This window comes from Phocoena phocoena, chromosome 10 (assembly GCF_963924675.1).
Source record: "Phocoena phocoena chromosome 10, mPhoPho1.1, whole genome shotgun sequence".
In the NCBI taxonomy this organism is placed as follows: domain Eukaryota; kingdom Metazoa; phylum Chordata; class Mammalia; order Artiodactyla; family Phocoenidae; genus Phocoena; species Phocoena phocoena.
This window is the reverse complement of record NC_089228.1, coordinates 21,859,131-21,875,795: the sequence shown is the minus strand read 5'-3', so window position 1 is coordinate 21,875,795 and position 16,665 is coordinate 21,859,131. Positions and strand designations below refer to the sequence as shown.

Here is a 16,665-nt window from a genome sequence, read left to right as displayed (position 1 = left end):
TTGTCTCACAGTTTCCATGGATCCGGACTTTAGCTTAGCTGGATGGTTCTGGCTTAGGGTCCCTTCCGTGGTTACTGTCAAGATCTGAAGGCTTGACTGATGCTGGAGGGTGGTTTTAAGATGGCCCGTTCACAGAACTGTTGGCAGCTGGCCTCTGTGCCCTGCCACATGGACCTCTCCAAAGGGGCTGGGTGTCCTCACAACATGGCAGCAGCTTCTCCCAGAGTGAGTGACCCAAGAGAACAATGTAGAAGCCACAGTGACCTTTTCTTTTATGATAGAGGCTCAGAAGTTATCCTTCATTGTTTTCACAATATCGTATTTGTTATATAAGTCAACGCTATCTGTTCAGCATGGGAGTGGATGAAAAGGGCTTGAAAACCTGGAGACGGGGACCTCTGGGGCAGATACACTTTCCCTCCCATTTTAAACATGAAAGAAACTGAGGCTTAGAAGGGTTAATCACTATTCCATTGGTCCCATGATTGATAAGCTGTAGCTGTACTAACTCTTGAGACGAAAGTAACTGACTCTAATACCAAGTCTTGACCACCATCTTTAAACAATTTTATATGCCTGTCAAACAGAGAGTCCAAAGTTCAAAGGGATCACAGATATCTTTCCCCATCTTTATCTTTCATAATTTTAGAGCCAGATGTGAGCTGATCTTCAAATTCTTCGTAAGAAAATCAGGACTCAGAGAAGTGACTCACTTGCTCAGGTCACAAAGCAGGAATTAGAACCTAAATCTCTTGACTTAGGGTCCATGATCCTACCTCTAGATATAGAGGGGGAAGGACACCTTCTAGATTGACTCATGTATTTTCATTATGAATTATGAGGTGGTTAGAAAGGAAACACACACAAGCTAGACCAAAAAAGAAGAATTTTTTTTTTTAAGGAAATAGAGGAATCCTGGGAAACCCAGTTACAGGAAATTCAGCCAAACTTCATAGGATTCATAAACTACTTAGGCAGCTGCCATTCTTGTTTTCTTTGTTTTTGTTCTTTCTTTTCCTCATTCTCTTCTCTGTAGATGGGTTCTCTTTTAAAGGGTTTTAACTTTTGCTCTCCCACAACTTAGGGATTTGTGTGATGCTTTTATTTCTGTGGTACCAACTCTGATCTCACTCAGCATCATGGTATAGCCCAAGTATACTTGACTCACTTCCTGTGTCTTAAATGCCTTCTCCAAAAAGACTGAATGTGACTGACCCAGCTTGGGTCATCTGTCGATCTTTTCCCAATCAGCCACACCCAGAGGGACAAGCTCATAGGGCACTCTGTACCATGGGAAGGTCAAGCTGTTTTTAAAATGATGTGAAAAATCCACGTTTAAGAATACACTGTGGTTTTTTAAGGAACCGCCATACTGTTCTCCACAGTGGCTGTATCAATTTACATTCCCACCAACAGTGCAAGAGGGTTCCCTTTTCTCCACACCCTCTCCAGCATTTATGGTTTCTAGATTTTTTGATGATGGCCATTCTGACTGGTGTGAGATGATATCTCATTATAGTTTTGATTTGCATTTCTCTAATGATTAGTGATGTTGAGCATTCTTTCATGTGTTTGTTGGCAGTCTGTATATCTTCTTTGGAGAAATTCTACAAATAGAACTACCATATGACCCAGCAATCCCACTACTGGTCATATACCCTGAGAAAACCATAATTCAAAAAGAGCCATGTACCAAAATGTTCATTGCAGCTCTATTTACAATAGCCCAGAGATGGAAACAACCTAAGTGTCCATCATCGGGTGAATGGACAAAGAAGATGTGGCACATATATACAATGGAATATTACTCAGCCATAAAAAGAAATGAAATTGAGCTATTTGTAATGAGGTGGATAGACCTAGAGTCTGTCATACAGAGTGAAGTAAGTCAGAAAGAGAGACACAAATACCGTATGCTAACACATATATATGGAATTTAAGAAAAAAAATGTCGTGAAGAACCTAGGGGCAAGACAGGAATAAAGACACAGACCTACTAGAGAATGGACTTGAGGATATGGGGAGGGGGAAGGGTAAGCTGTGACAAAGCAAGAGAGAGGCATGGACATTTATACACTACCAAACGTAAGGTAGATAGCTAGTGGGAAGCAGCCGCATAGCACAGGGAGATCAGCTCGGTGCTTTGTGACCACCTAGAGGGGTGGGAGAGGGAGGGTGGGAGGGAGGGAGATGCAAGAGGGAAGAGATATGGGAACATATGTATATATATAACTGATTCATTTTGCTGTAAAGCAGAAACTAACACACCATTGTGAAGCAATTATACCCCAATAAAGATGTTAAAAAAAAAATACACTGTGATCAGTGGTTCTCAATCAGGCCAATTCTCGGGGACCATTTGGCATAGACATTAGTGTTTGCGACTAAAGGGGTGCTCCTGGTGTCAGGTGTGTAGAAGCCAGGGAAGCTGCTAACCGTCCTACAATGCACAGGACAGCTCCCACAGCAGAGTATTTATCCCACCCCCAGTGTCAGTGGAGCTGAGGTTGAGAAACTTGCACCATGATAATTTACTTATTCTAGATCACAGCACAGTAAGGCACCTCCACTGCAGGGAAGGCAGGCAGCTAGACTAGAAAAGCCATTGCATCCTCTTACAGGAAGCAACTCTTGGCCCTAGAAGCCAATAAACATTATAAAACCATGATGATTTCTCCTAGTCTCTGCCAAAGAAAGCATTGAGCCTGTTAACTATAAATCTCCATTTTGTTTCCAGTTCATTTCTATCACTAATGACCTAGAAATAGAACTGCCTTCAGGATTTGGGTGGAAGACACAAAGGCAATGCATTGTCTGTGCTGGCAGAGGGGAAAATGGCATTTGGCTGTAAGTTTCTGTGAGAGGTTAAGCCACATAGTGGTAACATTTTGTCTCTCAGAACACGTTTGTTTGACTTTGGACACTCTGAGCCCTTTGGTGTAGTAGGTTTAGGCTATTAGCGTCTGTCTTCTGAGCAAAAGTCAATGAAGTATAGGGTATTCTATAGTCTTATGCTGATTGTTTATAATTTCCACAGCATTCTACTCCTCCAGGATCTCGGAATCCATTGGCACGTGTGGGAAAAGTCTATGTGTTACTTTGATCAAAACTCTTTTTATGGCCTAGATCTCTACATGCAAATTAAATATGAAGTGGGTATATAAATTAACAATTCCAGTGTAGTTATTAAGACCATGAACTGTGAAATTAGGCAGACATGAGTGGAATCCCAGCTGTACCAGTTACTAATAGAATGACCTTGGGCAAGTCACATTTGCTTCCTAACCTGTTTCCTCATCTGTAAAATGGGAATGATAATTGCTTCTGCTTCATGGGGTTGTGGTGAGAACTAAGGAAATCATGTGTATAATGTGCTTTGCATAATGTCTGGTTCTCCTCAAGTGCTCACTAAATGATGGTATCAATTCCTATCTTACTAATAATTGTGGGTAATGCTTAGAAACAGACATTATTTTATGAAGTTTTGTTTCATATTAATTCAATACATTGGCATTTTAGCCACTATCTTTTGTGGGAACTGCTTCAAACTATTTACCCTGGATATCATTAATGATGGTAAGTCTTCTTCAGGAATGTATGTTCATTATAGGAATTTTGAAGAATACAGAAGTACATCCACACATTAAAGTCACCCATAATATTACTGCTCAGAGATTATCGTCGCTTTGTAAGAAAATAAGCATATGTTCTTTGAGGTTTAACCCATCATTAAAGAGAAACTCACAAAGTACGTATTTTATTGAACTACAGTGTTATAGTACTATCTGATCAACAGCTTGTTCCCTTTAATATGAACATTTTCCAGCTTAATACATACTCTTTTTTTTTTTTTTTTTTTTTGCGGTACGCAGGCCTGTCACTGCTGTGACCTCTCCCGCCGCGGAGCACAGGCTCCGGACGCGCAGGCTCAGCGGCCGTGGCTCACGGGCCCAGTCGCTCCGCGGCATGTGGGATCCTCCCGGACCGGGGCACGAACCGGCGTCCCCTGCATCGGCAGGCAGACTCCCAACCACTGCGCCACCAGGGAAGCCCCAATACATACTCTTAAAGAACATTATTGTTAATAACTACACAGGATTTCGGGGGGTGGCTACACCACCATTTATCTAACTATTGCCTCCACTTTGGCATATTTATGATGTGCCATGCATTTCCCTTTCTCATTTTAAGAATGGATAGAAACCAGTTTCTATCTGTGACAGCAGTTGACCATCCGTATATCACGTTTGTCCTAAACATATTCTGTTCTACATAGTGCATTTCCCATGGTAAGCGTTCCAGTTGCTGTTATTTGCTTTTCTCTGAAATGGCAGGTCAGATGCCTTTTTATAGTGTTTCTGAAAACAGAGGCGCAGCTTGATTTTTTTAAAAGCTTATATTGGATTGTTTTAAGATTCACAATCTGAGACCAGATTGTTTTAAATGGAACATAAATTTTGCAGTATCATCTTAGCAACTTATTCAAAAGTATAATACATGATATTTGGAGAGGTTTTTAAGGAGTGGACTTTTAGTGGAAAAGTGATCCTCTGTCACCTAATAGCTGAAAATACCAAGAAAACATACTCAACAACTTAAATTTTGGCATAGTCATTTGCAAATATTTTAGAAAGCGTTATACTGTTGAATGTGTGCGTAGCACTACTCTGAGGGAATACGGGTTGTTACACTAGAATTCACATGATGTTGTGTTTTATTAATTTCTATAACCCAAAATAGATGGGAGACACCTTACTCAATATCTTTGGTTGAGACCAACTAAAAATACAATGTACAGTACAGTCTTTTTGTAATCTCCAATTACTTTCCAGGGACTAAATTTAAAATAAAATACTCACACACAAGAAGATGATGACTCAAACATAATTATTTATTTAAGGGAAGAATTTTTCCAAGCAGATGATGTAAGACAAATGAAAATGAATTTCTAGGGGGCTTGTGAGATTATATTTTATTATTCTAATTGATCTATAGTGGCATAAAAAGAGTATCAATGTCAAAGTTTTAAAAATAATTGAATATAAACAGTAATAATAATGATAATAAAAATAATGGCTAAAATTTTCTTGAAGGCTTACCATGTACCACTTTTCCAAGTCCTTCAAGTTTGTATATTCATTTAATTCTAACCCCAACCTCATAAGGTGTAGCCTTCTATTATTTCCATTTTACTCGCCAGGAAACTGAGGCACAGAGATTGGCTGTAAGATTGCTCGAAATCTGATAGCCAGTAGTGGCAGAGCCAAAAAGTCCGCCTGGGCTGTCTGACTCCAAGGCGCCCATATCTCAAACATAGGCAGACAAGGATCTAACATAAACACAAGTTATATTCTAAAGGCTTTCTTGCCAGATGCCAAAATATCTGGGTGAGAAGAGAAAGAAAGTGCGGCCATGTGGATACTTGCAGAAACATTCAGTACTTTGGGCAATACCTGCCCCTTCCCTTTCTGTGTCTTAGAGATGGTTGCTTGATTTCCCTTCCTAAGGTCATTGTCACTGAGCAATTAGAAACATTTTTGTAAATAATGGTTTCAGTTTTGGAGAAAGATTGAAGTGTCATTGTTTAAGGCATGGGGGGGATAAAATGACTGTTTGATGGGGAAATTTTCATGCATTTTTCTCTATTTAGGATTTTATTCTCATGTACTTTATGTATATATCCAACTTAGATAAGTACATGAAAAAAAAATCAATACAACTACTGCTTAGTAGAGGAGGTCTTAATTCACTGTGGATTTTTAGCATCAATCTAATTAAGAAAAATCTCCATGATAAATTGATAGACCTTCCCTTCTCATTCAGTGTAACTTGTGACTATTTCTATGACTGATTGCTAGCAAATTTTACCTGGTATTCTTGTCTACTTAGACTGGATTACCAGCCAGAGAGAGCAGCAGGAAGAGACCCGCTCACGTCGCAAAACTTTCTATGTTTGATAGATATGGAAATCCCAGATTATTTTGTTTGTAACCATCAGTGTACAGTTAATATAATGAAAAAGGCATCATACTCCTGGCTATTTCCATGAAGAACCGCCCCCCCACCACAATCTATCAGGATATTTTGTTCCTGACTTATCATGACTTAGTTTCCAAAACAAGAGCAAAAGAGACAGAAGGAAAGATACGCAAAACTCAGGCCCAGGAAAACAAACAGAATAACAGGGAAGGAGACCCACAGTCAGTGAGATAGAGAGATGTAAAAAAGGAGCATGGGAAAGAGAAACCAGAGAGAAAGGGATAAAAGAGAGAGAGAAGACAATGGACGCTTAGAAGGAATATTAAAACACCTACCCATAAAATGACTTCATTCATTTTTCCAAACAACTTGTTTGTATTCAGTCTCACAGCGTATAACTAATTTTAACAAAATAAAGGGTATTTCATAGATTGAGACTTTTTTTTCAAGTTGCGTTATTTGAGATTCCAGTACCAGAATCTTTACAAAAATTGCTTCTGAAGGTTGCTCCTTTGGAAAATACATAATAAAATTTTCTTGACCGCGTACCATTGTATTCCCTACAGACAGTCATGATAGAGAAAAAGGTCTGAGAATTGAAGGAAATTCAAAATTCAGCAACAGTTTTCTGTAGAATAGCATGAAGTATGTATGAGAAATATTGCATATAAGAACCCCTTCTTAGCCTTCTAAAATAGGATAGCATATTAAAGGCTCTGAGAAGTTCTGCAGACAAGAACTTTAGTCCAGTATTTCCCAAACATTTTTGATCACAGAGGCTTCTCCTATGTAATACTTATTCATAGCCTGCAGACCCAGTGTTCCATGAAATGGACTTCAGGTCATGATGGTATTAAACTATATGGACTGTGTTTTTTTTTTTTTGTTTCCAGGAAAGCTTTTTAGGTCTTCCAAGACCAACTGATAATTCCTTTGCCCATAGCTCAGTGTTTTTCCTAAGACTGGCTGACCAAACACTGCACAACAGGTCCTGGTAGTTATGAGATTTATAATATTTCAGGGACACGTCAGGCTCAACTGCAGTTTGGAAATCATCTAGAGACCTTCCAGAGAAATATAGTATGGAAAAGTTTAAGCCCTTATTTTTATTCACACATACTAACATTTTAGGGGACAGGGAAGATGACCTATTTTGGTTCTGCCGTTTGTTACTTGTCGTCCACACGTAATAAAAGACCAAAATAATGAATTGCTGTAGTGGATTAGGGCCACATGCCACAGTAGATGTCTATGTATGGTTCCTTCATTACCGTCTCTGTTTAAAACTTGCCTTATTCTTTCAAGGCAGACTCTGGCTTGTTTAATAGACAGGAGGCTGAGCTCACCTGGTTTCAACATGAGGCATTGCTGAAAGGAGATTTTACTGTTCTTGTTACAGGAAGGTCTTTGATAACATCATTAGTAATTGTGATATTTTTAGGCACAATTTCTGAATTTTATGTAAATTTTCTTTTGCTCCCCTATTTGGCACCTCTTCCTGCCTAGGTATGTAAGGGATCCAAGTGTACATTAGTAAGTGGAATGAGAGGAAGGGTGTATAAGAACTGACAAAGCTTTTTAGACTGTCTAATAAAAGGGCTGTCTCTCTGTTCCTTGTCAGGATAAAGAGAGTGGGAATTGTCTTCAGATGTTCCCATACCTCTAGGAGTTGGTGTTCCTTTTTTTTTTAGTTTAAGGCAGTAAGTTCCAACTGACAGCCCACTGGCAGAAACTACCATCAGACCTATTCCTTAGGTTGGCAGAGTCATGTAAAAATTGACTTTGCTTTCTCTTTGATGGGACACTCCAGTTTCCCACAGGCCTCACCACTCCCTGTTACACACCTGGCTCTGGCACATTGAGGTCAATTACCTGATCCCTGAGGACAGTGGAATGTATGGTTTCTGGCTCACAGAGTCATCTTCCTACTCTTCTCAAGTTAATAAGCAAGTTAATTTGTTGGAAAAAGTTTGCTCTTTGATATAAAAGTAATAACCTCATGTAAATGCAAATACATGTATCCAAAAACAGCAAAGAAAGGATCAGAATTAGAGTAATCGTCCCTCGCCTCCCCTTTCCTGCTAATTCTCTCGCATCTGAATCGCCAGAGGGAACTGTCATTACCAGACTTCTGTGCATCCTTACAGATAATATCTATGCACAAGCAGGCCTATGGATACACAACATATAAAACTCAATAAATCAAAATGGTGTCACAGTATAAGAAGAAGGTCTTAACCTATATTTTTTAGCATAAGAAAGTATCTTGAATACTTCACTCTTTCAGTAAAAGAATGGCTGGTAAACATGGAAAAAGCGCTCAACATCACTCAAGTGAAGAAATGTAAATTAAACCCTGAAATGTAATGTTTCATCAGTCAAATTATATGCAGAGATGAAAAGTTTAGTAATACCCAGTATTAAGGAGGGAGGAGAGGAAAATTACGTATATATCATACTCAGTGATAAATGGCGTACAAACTCAATTAGTTAGCCACTTTTCATTATTTCGTTCAGCAAAAGGGAAGAAGATAAATAGGAAATTTTGTAATGAGACTGGATGTTTGGGGAGCATAATAGAAATCGCATGCATTACAACTCCTTACAGTGATTTTATTTAGCTATAGTTCTTAGACATAATTCACGACAGGATTGGGTCATGAATCTAGACATCATCTAAGAAATCCTCTAAGGATTTTGATGTCCTTTCCAGGGGGAAAACCTAATATGAAAGTATATTTAGTACAAATACTTGGACCTAAATATAGTGAGTCCCGTTGTAAAGCCCATCTTTGTAACCACTTGAGAAATACAAAACTCTCTGCGCAAACATTTGTCATGACGTGTATGTTGTGTGTAATTATCGTGTAGCACATCCCAAATCTTTGTCAGTTATCTAGTTGGAACGTACTTGGTTACACAGAATTCCAAATTCATCAACAAGAAAATTTCCCTAACACAGCTCCCTAACACAGCTCCACTGATTTCCATTTATCTACAAAGAGCTCAGGTGTTTTCAAAGACTTGTTCTTGTCTGGTATGAGAGCACCTTTGATCAATTCTTGTTTATTTTCAAAAGGGGGAAAAAATGTTCTAAATCTGAGTCAGCTCCTCATCCCTGTAGCTGGGCTTCAGCCTAGATAAGGCAAGATTTCAGGGTCCTGTGTCACTAATGTGCTGTCCATATGAATAACGAGCAAGGCTCGTGAGCTATTTCACACTTCTAGGAAAATCTATAGCCCTGTCCTTCTGCTATAGCCCTGGAAGCTGCTGAGGGCATCAGTCCATTTCTATGTGGGAGATTCTGATAACTTCACCTAAGGAAGTGGTAAAACTCATGTCCCCTTCTGAGGCTCATGGAGAAATTTATACAGATGAGTACTATTTTGAAAAATTAATAATGTATTCTTCCATCCTCTCAAGCTCCTTGAATTTTTGAGGGCCTACTCCCAGCCCAAACAGCAAGATATAAATTACCCACTGACCAGAGAATAGAGGCCCAAATAATATTTAGTGTTTAAGTTCAAAAGTCATTCAGAAACTCAGGTAGAAAATTGAAGGATTAGGATTTTTTTGGCCCCCAAACTAATATGGATGCCATGAGCCCAGGGAGGGAGAAAAGAAGGACCACATGAGTAGGAAAAATGTGGTCCACTGGAGCAAAGCCTATCTGTCACTACTGCCAGAGAGATGTGTTACCACCTATGGACCCATCTCTCCAGCTGCCAGCCGAGAAAGCACTTTACACAATAGCTCAACACACTCTTCATATCCTTTTGGTTGCCTTCCAGTGGAGACGATCCACGAATAGCAGCTAACATGTTGCACACTGATAGTCCAACAGGAGTCATAACCACCAGTGTCCTAAGGCCTCCTTAGCCTTCCACCCTGCATAGGTGAACCCCAAGAAGTGATCAAAGGAACCTAGGGTCCTTAATTGGCGGGGTGGATATAGAAAGGAAATTCCAGACACCAGCTACACAAGACCAGATGGAGTCAAGATCTCCAGCTGAGCTAGGACAGAAAATTCTCACCTTCCCCAGTGCCTCTATTTTATTTATAATCCCTGATACTATTTGGTATTTTCATCATTGCTTCATTTAAAAGACTTAATGGTAAACTTTAATGGATTCAAATTCAACGTCAGCTAATATTACTTAGGCTGGTATGATTGGGTGGTTAAAGAGACACTCGTTCAAAGAAAGATCACATTTCTTCAGGTTTAGAATGGCATGCTAGCGCCAACTCAGAAGTCATCATTCATGATCTCCTTTGGTGCCTACACACTAATATTGCTTTATGCTGGGTGTCTGTTCTCATCAACCCTCTCAGTAGTGGCTCAAGTGAAAAAGGAAGTTATGATAATGTACTGGGGTCACCATCTCCAAGAGCAGAGAGTGCACAGTAGAAGTCCTCAAGGCAGCTAAAACTGAGCCAGGCTGTATGTGGCCATCATAGTGTTGGCGGATGATTTTCACCTTTCATCTTGGGCCCCTTCTGGATATCATTTTCATTCTCTTTAATCTGCAAATTAGAGAGGTTAAGTCCATCCATGTCAGCTGGCAATGGTCTTGTCAACTATATGGGACACTAATTATAGTACTAGTTTAAAACTAATAATTGTACTAGTTTATAATTATTGAGTCTTTACTCTGTGCCAGACCCTGTGTATTACGTGTATCACTTTATATAATTCTCACAACAGCAGCCTTATAATACACTATTATTATCCCCATTTTACAGAGGAAGAACCTAGTACCTTAGAGAAGTTAAATCATTTCTTCCAAGGCATGGTAGCGGGAGATCTGAGACCCCCAATGAAGAGCTGCTAGAAATGATGGATAGGAAATAGCATCAAAAACACAGGGAGAAAAAGTTCAGAGTACCTCGCATTTCTTGTATTCCCTTCCTTGGAGAATGATACCATCATGCAGGCATGCTAGACTCTTACTTAAGCATCCTTTCCAACATACACACCATCATCATTCACATCCCATATATTTCAAATCCATCATTTTGTTACCATTTCCTAATTTTAATAATGCCACAGTGTAGACTCTTCTCTTGACCCCAATTAATCCCTCTGATTAAAATGTGCCCTCAGCACTCCTTCCCTACCCCATCTGACTCCAACTTCATTAACCGAGTTATATCACCAACTCCAGAGGTCCTCCCTTAAACCACTGCACCCAAAACTAATATGCCTTCCACTGCATCCCTGGCATATCCCATATAATATTTATCGTAATTTACCATAATGTATTATAATCTCTGTTGACTTGTGATCTTCCCTACTAGAGAGACTCACATATTCATCCAGCAGTTCTTTTCAGAGCATTGACTATGTGCCAGGAATTATGCCAAACACTTGGTCACGTAATGATGAACAGTTAATCCCTTGCTCTCACGGAAGCTCCAGTCCAGCAGGGGAGACAGACCTTACTCTAATCATACGTCAGATTGTTCAAGTAGAAACTACATGTTCTGAAGCAAAGGAATTCAGTTCTCAGAGAGGATGTGATAATAAAGAATCTACAGCAGCCTGGGAAGCTGTAACTTCGGGGAGGAAGTGACAAGAGGTCTGAGATGTGAGGTGTGACTTAAGCTACTTGGGTGAAGAGCATTCCAGGCAGAGAACAGCATGGGCAAAAGCCTTGGGTTTTGGTCAAGAACTTGAGAAAACCACTGTGGTTTTCTCAGAGAACAATGAGATCATGTGCCAGAAGAGGCTGAAAACACAGGCAGGGGCCAAACAATAGTGTTGTAATTGAGCTGTGTATCTCCAGTTCCTAGTATGGTTCTTGAAACTGAGATGTGCTAATCAAATACTTCAAGAAGGCAAGCAGTGCAGGAATCTGCTGGCGGAAGTTGGAGGGTAAGTCAACCTGGAATTTGGTGAATGAGGAGACAGCCTCGAGAACACTCTACTTAAACAGAAATCTCCCTATGTAGTGCCTGACAACAGATTTCAAAACCTGTATACTGACACTGCAGGCAATGCCAATGCAAAGCAAATCACATTGCCTTTTTGATATCACCGCCTTCCACACATGCTGTTATCCACATCGTCGCTGTCATCTGAATGTCTCACAATCTCTCTACACTCAGCCACTCACATTGCTGCAAAGAAGGCTCGTGACCACCCCCAAATCAAACAAGCAAAACTTTCTGGTAGAAATTTTGTCACTGCTTCTCAATTCTACTGTCTGACTTTAGAAAATATTTTAACTACTAGGTTCATTATGCCCTAATAAAGGGCTAAAGGGTAAAGGGCTGATAATTTGAGATATATTTAAACATGGTGGAGAACTACAGGCTCATATCAGTTTATTTTCTTCCTGATTAATCTAGTTCTTTTCATTATGAATTGATAATGTCATGTTCTATGTAGCGAAAATCTAGTTCATTTCATTATGAATTGACAATGTCATGTTCTATGTAGCGAAAAAAAAGAAAAAAACTCCCATAACACATATACCCCACGATGCCTGACCAGCCATTCCTGAAGTCTGGGGTAGTGTGTAAAATTCAAATCGGTATGCGAGCATTATTTGAGCCTACTTTGTAAAGAAGGAGCTAATGGAAAAATGGTTGTTGCTCACATTACCATGTCCTGCTCCCTTCAAAATCCTCAAGCACATGAGGTTGAGAAGCAATATAATAGAGCCACAAGCACACTGTAAAAATTCTCTACTATACTAACAGCGCTTACAGGAAAAGGATAATAATGGCTACAGGAACTGAAAGTTGTGGAGCGCTATGTGTCAGGTACCCCTCTGAGAACGTTACCAGCTTTTTTACATCTAAGCTTTATGACAGTGCGTGAGGTGGGTACTGTGGTGATTATCCCCATTTTACTGTTAGGGAAATTGAGGTTCAAAATGAGAAGAGGCTTGCTGAAGGTCACACAGCTACCAGATTGGAGAGACAGGGTTCAATCTAGGAAGTCTGTCAGAAGCGTCCATGTAAGATGTTAAGATGGGATTCGTTCCCGATAGACGAATGGACATTTCCAAGGCAGTGTGGAATCACTGGATTTCCAACCTGGTTTTGCCACTAATTAGTCACATGTCCTTTAGCATGTTATTCCCCTGGAACTGTAGTTTCCTCATCTGTAAAAAGGAAAGGAAAAGGATGTGATGTCAAAGAGTCTATGAGAATATTAAATGAGATAGTTCATATAGAACTTTTGATCCAAGGTGGAATTACTCAATATACTCAATTATTCCGATGCTGACTGACAGACAGAATTTTGGTATGTCTTTCTGAGTTAATCCCATTTGTCTAAAACCTGTCATTTTTGAGGATGTCATCTTGCAGGATCTATAGAATTCAAAAGAACAATGTCTAATACTACCTCATGCCTAAACCAAAAATGATACAGAAAATGGCCCAGGAAAATGCCCACATCAGAAGATTCACTCCACAAACACTGACTCATCCTCTTTGATGCTGAGCATCAGAGACAGAGTGACCAATAGGACATGGTCCTTGCTTAAATGATTATGAGATCTAGGGGAGATGACAGGAAATGGATGATTTCAAAACTGTGTGACAAGGATTAACCCAGATGATCTGAGAGCAGGGGTGAGGGTGTTAACTCACGGTAGGGGAGGGCTCTGGATGGCTTCCCAGCAGAATTAACATCCAAACTGAGACCTAGGTATCCAGGTAAGATGATACAGTAAACTGTTCAAGGCAGAAGGAACAGCATATGTAAAAGTCTGGAGTCAACAAGGGGCTTGATGAAGCCAAGGAACTGAAAAACATTCAGTGTGCCTGGGGAGAGAAGAGCGTGGGATAGGTCTGGAAGAGGTGAGACCAGAGCAGTCCTTAGGGTGAGCTCATGCAGCACCCTGGTAACCACGCTGAGGCATTGGAACTCTGTCCAAGAGTGATGGAGTCTGGCACTAAAGGATGTTGTGCCAGTAAGTGACATGATTAGATTTTCTTAGAGTTTATCACTACCTAGCAAAGGAGTTAAAGATATTGCTTCTACCATAACTGCTGTTCATTGTACCTAGACTTACATTTCTAAGCAATAGAGAGAATACACCCAAGAAATGCCAGAAAAGATGCAGGTCAATTCTGATATTTAAGTCAACGCTCAGTCAGCAAAGTGTATCAAATTTGCTGACAACACTCAAAGTGAAGATGATGTAAGAGAATGTGCATCCCAGAGGAAACCCTAGCATCTAATTAGCCAGAAGACTGGAAAGCCCTGACTTGTACGTATTCAAAAGGTCTAGAACAAGATTCCAGGGTTCTTCAGGAAAACTTTTGGTAATGAATCAGGATCACTGTGGCAAGGCGGGAGTTGATTCCACTAAGAGGGAAAAAATGAGAAGCACACTGGGATTAAGATGTCTTCACCATGGGAAGAGGAGATACTTCAGGCTAGGAGGATTGAAGAGTACAATGAATTCACCCAGGAGCACATGAGAATCACCCAGAGAGGTTCTGAAAAACATCAATGTCTTGACCAACATCTCTAGGTATTTTTATTTAATTGAGCTGGGGTGGGGCCTGGGTATTTGTATTTTTTGAGAGCTCCATGAGGGCTACTAAAGTGTAAACCGAGTTGAGAACCAAAGGTGTAGCAGCCAAGAGCATGGGCTGGTGAGGAAGGCGGTGTGAGTTGGAATTCATCTCTTTCTGGAAATGAAATTATTGATATTTTGCTCTTTTAATTTTTCATGTGCAAACATTCCATAAAACATTAATGGTGGCTTATATGGTTATATTCAACACAGCAAGATAAAGATAAAATGTAATACAGGCATGAAAGGAATTTAACTCTTACCCCTCTGTCCTTAGTTTCTTCATCTGTAAAAGTGGAAAAAATAATAGCATCTCCCTGATAGGATCACTGCAAGAATTAAGTGAGTTGACAGGTAAAGTGATTGACAAATACCTGGCAGATAAGTGCTGAATAAATGTAAGCTATTGTTCTTAACGCAGTCACAATTAATAGGAGAAACAGGACAGAGAGATGGAAATCGCAAGGCATATTCCAAAGGACACAAATTAGCCTGGCTGATGCCTTGGGGAGTAACAGGAAAAAAAACATTTAGAAAGGCAAGTTGGGGCCAAATTGCTTTCTTGAGTTCCAGGCTAATGTTGAAATGTGAGCCAGTGGTCATTAATTGATCATCTAATAACATAGTCCCCAAATATGAGGCAAGCAGGTGTACATTGTACGAAATAGAATATGTTACAGGGTTGCTCAGAGTCCATTCCAAAACTTGGGCTCTGAGTTGAATTGAATGCAAATGTGGAACCAACAGATGTCTCTGTGAAAAGTTGGGATTAAATCAACATAGAGCTTCAAAGATGGACAGCGAGTCACTGGATATCAGTAATCCTTGGTGCCCAGGGAGACAGATGCTCATCTTCCTGATACCTTGGCTCTCATTCACAGACAGCCAACTCCACTTCTGTTGTCCAGATTCAGCCCACTTTATTAGGAACCTCTAAATGGTGCTGAAAATTGTTTCTGCTCTTTCCCCTTTTCATGTATAAATATTCTGAAAGAGAGTAAATGTGGGCTTCCCTGGTGGCGCAGTGGTTGAGAGGCCGCCTGCCGATGCAGGGGACACGGGTTCGTGCCCAGGTCCAGGAAGATCCCACATGCCGCGGAGCAGCTGGGCCCGTGAGCCATGGCCACTGAGCCTGCATGTCCGGAGCCTGTGCTCCGCAACGGGAGAGGCCACAACAGTGAGAGGCCCGCGTACCGCCAAAAAAAAAAAAAAAGAAAGGGTAAAGGTGACTTAGATGGATATACCCAACACAGCAGGGAGAGAGAAAATATAATACAAACGTGAAAGAAGTCAGGCTGCAGGGAATATGAGGGTAGGAGACTTAAGAGGAGGCCTAGAGGGATGTGAAGATACAGAGAGTAGGCCATAGGGACCTATAAATATGCCAGCAGTAGGCTACAAATTGGCTTGAAGCCTTCTAACAGGCAGTGCAAAGAAGGAAACAAGAGTGGTTGTAAGATTCAGAAGGTCCCCAGCTTAATCCAGGCAACTGCTTAAGAGAGAAATAGCTATTTCTGGAACAATGCTAGAGAGAACTCTCTCCAGGTTTAAATAACGAGGAGACTGCGTAAAATTGTCATAACGTCATCACATCCCAACATCCTAGTAGAGCGTATGACATGTAGTGGCTGCCAATACATATTTAGTGAATAAATGAAAGAGGAAAGAAAAGGGGGAGGGCACCTGTACCATACATCACAAAATTCATGGGATGCTTTGCCAACAGTCCTCAGTGTGGGCTGAGGGCCTCCCACAAGTCAATAAATGTAATTCTAGAGATCATATGTGCAAAATAGCCCAGTGCAGGCATCTGTACTCAGCTGGTCTGGCTGAAACCAGAAATAGATTTTAGTGCCCAGAGGAGGGAATAGATTAAGTATCCCACAGACAATCTTTCCTAAAGACTTTCTCTCCACTGGGCATCTGCTAAGGGTTGAGGGGCAGTGATTCAATGTAGTACTCTTGATTCATGGGCATAACATGGTGGGTGTTTACTTTTCAACTACATCACAACCTATTCATGTATACCTGAATGGCTATGGCTCCCCTCCAGGTAGTAGTTCAGAAGCTTCCATCCTTCCATATCGTGGCTCTGTGATGTTTGGCTACTGGGGCATCCACATCAAGGGGCAGACAGGGAAGAAGG

At 40.5% G+C, this 16,665-nt stretch overlaps 1 protein-coding gene across 1 annotated transcript in view; it reads left to right on the top strand.

Annotated features, from left to right (window-relative positions):
- The window catches only part of TAFA1 (TAFA chemokine like family member 1), a 467,517-nt gene that overhangs the window by 362,237 nt on the left and 88,615 nt on the right, over positions 1–16,665 (top strand). The gene's annotated exons all lie outside the window — the stretch shown is intronic.